Here is a 10,818-nt window from a genome sequence, read left to right on the forward strand (position 1 = left end):
TTTCGGTCTTAAATGTAATGTTAGATCAAGTGAAAAACTTTAGTGGATTGAAATACAGATAAATAAATCCACTAAAAGTGCATCTGCATCATTGGTTAAAAAGTTGTTCTGCTAGTTGTCTGATTTTGTTCCAGTAATCTAATGTTTCCTGGGACTAGGTGGTTCAAGATTATATTGGTGTTTGCTTTATTTCTGTGATTTTTTTAACCATAGTCTGCTTGTTTATACTGTCTACCAAATGCAATACTGAGTAGTGAAACACTGACACAATCCCTTTTGGCGTCAGACATTTGTAATAATTTCAATAATCTACAGTTGTAAGTCAAGAGGGCAGCACCATTTTAAAGTCTAGTTTCCTTTCTCTGTCTCACTTTCTGGAATTTTTCCATCTGTGTTTTTATTAAAGTTAAAAATGGAAAGGGTATTAAAACTCCCTTTCACTGACCTCTCTTCCACTGAACTTGAAGAGAAAGTGATGATATGAAGATGATTATGTTTATCGCTTTCACTCAGAGATCATTGTCTGAGGGTCATGTTGTACAGTTCACGATGCCCGGGTTGCAATCAGGAGGTTTGACAGTGATGTGCCACACAGTTGTCTGTGGTGTTCTATATGATCATCACAGAACATCACACATAACTGGTCAAATTGTATCTCCAGTAGTATATTTGTGTATTATACTATATATTAGCAGCATATCTTTATGATGCAATTAAAAACATTCCCCATCCCCCTGAATACCAATCATATTACATATCTGGGTATTAAATTCACTTCCCAGTTGTCTGTTATTCAAAATAAATAGTCATCCAATTATTAAAACAATAAGCGACGAACTTCATTGATGGACAAAGTTGCCCCTTATACTCTTTGGACAAACTGCAATAATTAAAATGAGAATATAACCTAAACGAAATTGTTTGTTTTCAATTATTCCAGCGCCACCAACCTGTCTAAAATCTTTGGACAACATCATAACTTGATTCTACTGGAAAAATAAATCACATTAAATCAAACTCACAACATTACAGAACTGTAGTTGATTATTGCAAATCAACTACAATATGGAATAAAATGGATAAAACCTAGTATATCAGACAGAATATGGATAATATGGATAACAGCGTGGTGGAAATTCCACAAGATATCAAACTCCACACTAACATAAACATAACACTGCTTTCATGTCACTTCCACAAGTAGCCCAAACATAAGATATAGAAAGCAGGTAAGAGCGGAGCAGTCAATGTGCCTAATATGACTGCAAAAGCCTGGCAGGACAGGAGGTATTCCTGCTTCTGCTAATCAGCAAAGGAAGCTCCTGGCAAAGTGACGTGGACTGCAAAAATCACCAGGAAGGTCAAGCTACAAATGCCAGAGAGGAGCAGGGAGCACCAAAAGTTCCATAGCATCCTGCGGAAAGAGTACCACATAAGCATGGAAACAGTACAGCAACCCATGGTATGAGCATGGACAGATGAGGAAGAGCTGCTAGAACAGTACGTCCCCAATAAGCAGGCAGGATGTGGATCCGTCTCACTATTTCATCGGCAGAAATGCAGGAGCAGGTGATAATACTCCTGGGCCCAGCACTCTTCAACCTGGGTACTTTAAGGAGAACACGGCAGCCTCCCAAAAGTGATACAAAGTCCCAAAATGGCTATTACCTGTGCTGAATAACAGTATGAAGGACAAATCTACTCCCTGTCCAAAGTTTAATTGATTTAACTGAATGCCAACTATACTACCACCATCAATCTGTGTAAGGTGTACTTGCAAGTGCCTTTAGCACCAAAAGCAAAAAGAACTCAGTGTTTTCAACACATTTCATCCAAGCATCATCATGTGAAATGTTGTTCTTTTCGGAAATTCTTCATCTAAATATGGTTGTGTTGCTAATGAGATCATATTATTTGTTACTCTTTAAACCTTATTATTCATTTAAGATTCAAAGTCTACTGTGTTAGGAAACCTATGTGAGAATATAAAATCAGCAGTTTCTGCATGCTTGTGTGATGAATACAGAAAGTGATCTCTTATACCTGCAGAATTAAGGCTTCAAATGTCTTGGTGTTCAGACGATATGGAGAGGCTCTGGGAATCTGGAAGGATAAACGTTTGTTTCATTTTCAGGGACTGTTGATCATTTATTTGTCCATTCATTTATTACACTATTAAGGGATTATTAATGTGCACTGGGAGAACAGTATAAAGTTATCAGTCTTCTTTATCAGTCTTCTAACTAAATAGCCTGGTCTTGTAAGGTAACCACATCCACACCTTTCCCTCAGTGATGGCAAGGAGTGGTTTAAACTCACCATGTCATCTGTGATTCTGAGTGTGAGTGCTCCTGCATTTTTGTACACAAAGCCTGCTGAGTTGGCAGTGAAGGCAGAGATGCCCATATACAGCATGTTGCTTTCATCAGGTGGCAGTGAAAATGGTGTCGGGGCAAAAGCGGGTTTCTTGTGCACTCCAATGTTGTAAAACTCCCCCTATATAGAGAGCAATGCAGAGATTAACTTATTCTTTTACAGCTCCTGGGTCTTGATTCTTCGTTCAGATTAAACTGTTTTATCAGTGTAACCTTTGTGTAACCTTTTTTCCTACAAAAGCCCAACAGTGCTTTCTGGATACACTTAGGCACAGTTTTGCAAGTGCTCCTGTTATTCCCTGTTAATTCAGATCTTTGGCTCAGAAAGGCTTTCTTATGATCATTATGGTCATTATTCTTATGCTTTGACAACTTGTGCCTTTTTTAACTTGTGCCTGAAAACCCCTTTACCTATGCCAATGATAAAACACTGATGAACTCCTGCAAACAAGTTCTAGTTTATTAATTAGTGCATTAATCTTAGTTTGGGATCTTTAATGACCATCTTAATCTGTGTATATTATTTGATTGTTGGTTCTTTCATAGCTGAATGTAACTTCTTCTCACAGTAGTGTACAACTTCCAAGCTTATCAAAGGATAGTGTTGTAGTCAGGACCATTAAAAAAATCAATCAAGCAAAGACCAAGATTTTGTAGTGTTTGAATCTGAGACAAGAATGAGACTTATTTAACAATGATTTTACTTTAATTATACCACTCACTGATAATGTATTGTAAATTGTCATTGTCATAAATAATTGTCATTATAAAGGCAGCTGAATATAAACAAATACAAAGCAAAAAGGTTCATATGGTCATTTTTATTATTAAATTAAAACATAGTAATACTTAAATAATTGCTATCTGCCCTTGGGTCAATCATTGAAAGGATTAACTAGATGTGTTCTGTAATGTGTTAAATCCTCTTGATAAATGCATAGCTTTAGCTATATCATAAAACATATGATGAGTCCTTTTCTCATTATTACTTGTGTACAACAAAAGTTTGTGTGACAAGCAGCAACATGTATATTTGCCAATTTATGAAAACGGGAGTATGCGCAGTGGGAGAGTAAATATCTTTTAAAATGACTCTCAATTAATGGCAATGCATTTACAATAAGTCTCTTGCCACAATAACAACACTGTCTGGATTTGCCATCAGCTGGTTGATTGCAGCATCATGCAGCCTGCAGCCTAGCATTTGTTTGCAGGGGAACATACACTGCCATAATTATTACCATAATGAATTTTTTAAGGAGAAAGAATAGTCTGTACATTAATGTTAAAAATTCCAGATCCAGATAGCAGTGTTTATGTATGTCAGTGGCTGTGCACCAGTACTTGTGAATGTACACACACAAACCTCACCCTTTGGGTCTTCCCCGAGTCCCCTGTCCTGTTCACACTACTAGCTAAGAGCAACCAGCTAACTTGATAGCAGTGTGACTCAATAATAATAATAATAATAATAATAATAATAATAGTAATAATAATAATAATAATAATGATAATAATATGGCGCTTCCATGCACATCAGCAAGCAAATAGGAACACTAGCACTTGCATGAAATTAAGCATATTAGCATTTCAGAAGGCAGATTATTTAGCCTGCTAAAATAGCAGGTGTGGCAGCAAATGTCTGTTCAAAACACTATGTCACAGGTATGAGTATCATGTATTTGATATAGTATGATTGTTCATGTTTGTAAATTTAAAGCTTACAAATGCTGTATTTACAGTGTATTGCAGGTTATTAAAAAGTGGCAGTAATTATTAGGATATAGAGAATTGTAGTGTTTAAACAAATCATTATGTCAGAAGTATGTTTAGGGGAGAATACACCCTGACCCACCCAGAGTTAACACACACTTACCTTACATTATTGATCATAAACTTGAATAGCTACAATACTGTCTGCTAATCATGCAGTTTGAAGTTTGCAAAGTGTGTACCCAGACAAAATCTGTGTTAAAACTTTCCTTTAACACCGAGTCATACATGAGTCAGACATGATTCTGAATAAATGAATGAATGAAAAAATGAAAAGCCTTATTTCATTTCAAACTGCACTTCAGGAACACTGAGCTCAAGTTCTGAGGAAACTTCCCTACATATTTTCAGGGGTTTTCTGCCTCACCATGCCTGAATCACCTCATAATGAGCTTGATAATGAGGAGACAGGGTGACTGAGGCAGTGAACACTCCTCACTGAGCATACTGGCTTCCAAGAGCTGGAGCTGGGAAGACCTATAGGTCTGTGACACACACTCCCACCCAGTCCTGATACTAAGAAGGTGGAACCTACAGGCTAATATGCAGCTGCTTGTGCATCAATAGGCGTCTGGGGTGTCCATCACTCAGGGAGGCGTGGCTGAAGGCGTGGCCTTGCAGACTCTGAGAGCTGGCTGAGGTAATCTCTAAAGGAGAGAGTAGTCACCAATAATCATGGAAATGTAGCCACAACTGTACAGTATATTTCACAGCCATGTATATTACATATCACAGACCAGGCTTACCAGAATAAATATTCCACACATACAGCTCATATATATCTGTGTGTGTGTGTGTGTGTGTGTGTGTGTGTGTAAAAACATGCTCCTGTTTTAGTCTCAACACAGACAGATATACATGTAGGAGTAGCAAACTGAAGTAAGAGCTCACCTTCACCAGTACATAGTCTCCAGCTTTAACAGTGACAGGTAAGAATTGATGTGCGTAGACAACTACACAGGGTGGCCGGAAGCGTGGCCAACAAAACGGGAAGACAGTGCTTCAGTGGTAAAGTTCCTGGTGAACCAGTACATTCCTCACCATGGGTTTCAGAGAAAGGTGAGATCAGATAATGGCACTCATTTTACAGCGCGCAATTTGCAGGAGTTAGAGAAAATGCTGGGTCTGAAACATTCATTTGGGGCAGTGTATCATCCTCAGTCTCAAGGTAAGGTGGAAAGGATGAATCTAAATGCGAAAAACAAAGTGGCCAAAATCTGTGCACAGACAAAATTAAATTGGGTTGATGCCTTACCTTTGGCATTAATGCAAATTAGATGTTCAGTAAATGCAACAACTGGTTTTACCCCTTTTGAATTGCAGACAGGTTGAGGATTTCCAGGACCCCAGGGACCCTTAACAATAAATGAGAAAAGAAAAACATCTCACACACACATCATACTTTAATGAATTGCAAAGTATCGTTTCAGCTTTCTCCACGCAGGAGGGGGACCGGACGGGGAGCAGACAAACCCAGACGATACCCGTTACGGACTGGGGGCTGCTGAGAGTCATCAAGAGAAAATGGAGTGAGCCGAGGTGGACAGGTCCATTCCAGGTGACAGAAAGAACCAGCCACGCCGTACGCCTGAAGGGTAAAGGGGAAACGTGGTTTCATCTGAGCCAGTGCGCCGCCGCAGAGTCACCGCAGAGGAGTCTGCAAGAGACAGCGAGGGACCTTGCTGAAACATCACCTAACTCACCTGACCCGGAAGGGGCAGAATAATCCCCGGGAGCAAAAGGGTCAAGGTAGTCCACCCTTAGACCCCGAAGTAAGAAGAACAGAACACCAGTGATGACTTCTGGACAATTGTGTTGTTTGATTATTTGTTGGTGTATTGTGTTGTGTGTTTCCATTTACAGTTTGGTCACGCTTGGGTTAAATAATAGCATGGCAGTAGGAAAGGATTAAAACATTAACAACAAGACGGTGAAGAAGAATGGGGGTAGAGATTGGTGGATGTGTAGCATGTGCAGCCGCAAGACCCAGACTTATAACCACCCCGGCACCCCTATTCCCACAAAAAGACCCCAAGGGTTATGCGTGCATGATTGGCCTGACTAAGGAAAGAAACCCTAAGAATTGTGACACTTTGAGCGTTATTTCCCCCCCATCAGTAACAGAACCAGGACAGGACTATTTTCACCCGAAAAGGGGAGGGGAACTACACGTGCTTCGTTAGAAGTTCAAGCACAACTCAAGTACACTTGGCGCACATCCCGGCGGAAAGATGTAACCGCACGGTCACTGGGAACGAGTCTGTGGGTTCATGGGCACGAGCAGGATTGTATGATTATTGTGGAAGGATGACTTTGGTTGTTAACATGCCAGAGAATTCGGAGGCGACATGCGCCATGGTCAGGTTAGCAGCTCCTTTATTACTGATAGGCAAAAAACTACACAGGGACCCGGTAACTGATGCAGCAAGACAGTAGCGAGAGGCATACCATTTTGATTTAACAAGGAATACCCCCACATACATAGATGCAATAGGAATACCTCGCGGAGTTCCGGACAGATATAAGTTAGCAGACCAGATAGCAGGGGGATTTGAGAATATTCCGATACTTTCTGCATTATTCCCCATTACTCCAAATAAAAATGTGGATCGGATTAACTATGTACATTATAATGTCCTCAGGCTAGCCAACCTGACTAGGGATGCAGTGGAAGGACTTAGAGATCAGCTGGGACCAACCTCACTGATGGCGGTGCAAAATCGTATGGCATTAGACATGTTGTTGGCGGAAAAGGGGGTGTCTGCGCTATGCTTGAGGATGTGTGTTGTACATTCATTCCTAATAATACCGCTCCGGATGGGTCGGTTAGTAGAGCATTGGATGGTTTGAAGACCCTATCAGAGGAAATGCATGAGAATTCAGGCATAAACAACCAGTTGGAATCCTGAATGGTGAGCCGGTTCGGTCAGTGGAAAGACTTAATTGTGTCATTGATGGTTTCCATTAGCCACATTCCACGGGAATTGCTGTGACATGCGGGTGCTGCTGTATTCCATGTATTAGGGCGTTAATGGTTAGACTAATTTCAGCTATGATAGAAAGGAAAGATGTGCATGAGGGTACCACGATGATGCCACTGATACAGGGGGAAAGGGACGTAGAGACAGGAGATGCCAGAATAAAGGAGTGTGATTGGTGATCTCTTTGTAGAGATCAAAAGGGGGAATTGTGGAGTTTCAGAAATTAAATGAATGCTAAGCTTACACTAGTAGAGAATAATGTGCAGAATGGAATAGGACTAATGCTTGAATAAATAAAATAATTACTGTATGTCCAGACATAACAGGAAATGCCCTAGACGTGCATATGTGTGATTATGCAAGAAGACATGTGTACGAGACGGTCAAACAGAGGTGACGGCTGAGATGGAAAAACACAAAAGCAGAAGTGGCACAAGGCGAGAGAAATATGTCTGTCTGTTGCAAAGTTATGCTTTAGATCTCACTCGCACTGTGTTGTGAAGTGACATCTCCAGAGCTCTGCATTAATAAAAGGCCACAGGGTAACACATTGTTTCCTGTCTCTTCTTTCCTGCATCAACGGACATGACACTAACTAATGATATAACAGAATCTGGCCCTTAGCTATTTTATTAGCTTTTTATCAGGGCACGCTTAGTAAAATGTCACATCTCTACATCAACTTTTTATAAAAATTAACAGGCAATCAAATTATTTTGGCTATACTAAAACCTGTCCTGGAGCAATGCCTAGCTAGCTGGATAGCTAACACTAACATGCAAGACTGGGTTTGTTTTGCAGAAGTAGCAGATGCTAAATAGCTGCCTTGTAAAAGAGGTTTGCATTGGGGACTGTTTGTATTTGATGCATGCACTTTAGGTATTATTGCATAACGCTATTTGTGATGTATTTTTGTTTTTCAATCAGTCACATTCCGAGCCAAACTTCTCTTAGGTATCTTGTATCAGTGGAGAACTATTTTTGAAGGCATTGTTACTAGCTAACTGTTAGCTAGCAAGGTAACAAGGTAACTCTTTTTAAACAACAAAAAGAAAAAACACTTTACTGTGATTAACAACTATGAATTTACTAAGTTGTGATTGTTTCATAGAAGGTCTGATTAGCTAGCCTAGCTAAAGCTATGTTTGATACGTTTTGATACGTCTAACGACACTGGCATTTTTGGACAAGAATAGCTTTATAGTTGCTTAGCTAATGTCACAGAATTAAAAGTAGAATCAGAGGGAAATGTTGAATATTGTGTCATTGCACCAGCCATGAGGCATTAAAGTGTCTGGACAAGAACATAGCTAGCTAGCTAACTGGCTTAGATCACTACTGCAGCTCTCACACCTCGGTTTATTACATCATAATAGGTAATGTGGAATTTTTAAGGACCATTGTTGCGTCTGATAACCCGTTCAGAAAAGGTGTTCTTCAGCTGAATGAACAGATACTGAAACGAACACTAAAGAGATCATCCAACATTCAAGATATTTCAGTAGACACACTAGTGGAAGAGCTGCTGAGGTTCCTGAGCCATGAATGTCCGGCCTCCAGCATCTACTCTGGACAGGTATGTCACCGCCTTGCACCAGGACGCAGAGATCCATGAGCATGACTGAGATGTAATTATAACTATATACACCTCATTAGTCTGATGCTAATGAGCACACATGCACACCTGCCGTCCAGTTCTTTAACATCCATATCCATCACCTTGATTTATCTTAGTAAGTTGCTGCTGAAGCTCTGTCTCTCTTTCTCCCTTTCCCCATGCCTCCTTCCCTTCCTGTAGGAGTGTGGATACACCACTGGCGTTGTTGCCTGATGCACCTCCTTTGGAAGAGGACACGGTCCACTGTCAGAACTGGCAGGAGACAGTGGAGCCGCACACACTCGCCTCTCTCGGCTCCCGGGAGATCGAACGGCAGGCTGTCATATATGGTAAAACAGCAAATGTGGTGCACAGCAACTGACTATAAAAGACAACTCCCAGTACACAGTTAACATGTAAAATGAAAACAATTATTTACTGATCTAACTTAAACTAAATAGCTACTAAATCTTTTGAACATACAGTATTCTATTTATTATGCACATATGATAATTCTATCCTGACTCATGAAAATGTGGAATTCTGAATTGTGTAACGTTTGTAAGAAATTGTAGTGACTTTGCTATATCCTCTTCCTCAGAGCTGTTCACAACGGAAGCATCTCACTTGCGGACTCTCAGGGTTCTCGATCAGGTGTTCTTCCAGAAGATGAGGAACCTTTTGACCGTCGAAGAACTTTCCTGTATCTTCCCCAACCTGCCCCAGGTCTACAGTCTTCATGGTCAGTCTCTCTGTGTGCGAGCGTGTGTGTGTGCGCGTGCAAATCCGCTCCATTTGTCTTAGTGTGTTTTCAAACCTAAATTTCTGAAGCCTACTTGGTGTCTAAATCATAATCAAGATTAAAGAAGTGTAAAACCCACCCAAACTGAGAATTTAATGACAGAACAATATCAGCTATCGGCACCATGCCATTACTGTGAGCAGGTATGGACTGGAGGCTGTACATGTTGTTTCTGCGGTGGCCTTCATGACACAAGTAGAGTTCTGTTGCCCACTGACACAACTTTCTAACAAACCACATATACACTGGCTCGCTTAAACAGATTCTGTTTTGTGGTGTTGCATTTGTGTTTCAGCGAATCTGTGTGAGTCCATGAAGAGGCTGAGGGACTCTTCTATAGTTCAAGGCATCGGAGACATCATGGTGTCTAGAGTGAGAGCTGGCTAGTGTTACTCCCTTTCTAGTTCACATCATCTTTTGGTGCTGTCTAAAATGAAGGGGTTGTTCTGTGTAGTGTGGGATATACTTGTTGCTTTACTTGATATGTCAGTAGCTCATGTGTTTGTGTGTGTGCGTGATAGTTTGAAGACGCTGCAGGAGAGGAGTTCCAGGAGCAGGTGTCTCACCTGTGCAGTCAGCAGAGTCAGGCACTGGAGCTCATTAAAAATAAATGCAAAGACCCGCGTTTCGCGCACCTTATACAGGTAACACTTTTTAGAGGTATAAAGCCTTTGGACAAACCTACAAACACTAGAGCTTCTGCCATATTTGTTAGTGGGCTGGGTTGTGAATTGGTTGACCCATACTTTGAATTGGAGACTATCCAGTCTTTTATATTTGACTTTTATTGCAGCACATAACTTCTAGTGATGCTGTTTTAGGTATAAATTGGTGTTGCAGTCAACAGAATCCACATTTGGACTTAGATGTCCTTGGCTCATTCGTGTGTGTGTGTGTGTTAGGAATGTGAAGCCAGCCCTCACTGCCACCGACTACAATTAAAGGACCTTCTAGTGTCTGAGATGCAGAGACTCACCAAATACCCCTTGCTGCTGGATAACATCATCAGACACACAGAAGGCATGTATAGAAACACTCACACACAATGTATTGAACCATGAAAACACTTCAGTATACACACACATACCAGTTTACCAAGGAGGCAAGCACACACACCCTTTCTCCTGGATTAACACTAGTATGTGCCCCCACAACAGCTGGTTCTCCAGACCTGCAGACATTGGTGAGGGCACAGGCGTGCTGCCGTGGGATACTGCGAGCTGTCAATGAGGTCGTCAGGGAGACGGAGCACCGGCGACTGCTCAGCCGTTATCAGCGCAGGCTAGACTT

Source organism: Electrophorus electricus, chromosome 9, assembly GCF_041902795.1.
Source record: "Electrophorus electricus isolate QZ-2024a chromosome 9, ASM4190279v1, whole genome shotgun sequence".
NCBI lineage: Eukaryota > Metazoa > Chordata > Actinopteri > Gymnotiformes > Gymnotidae > Electrophorus > Electrophorus electricus.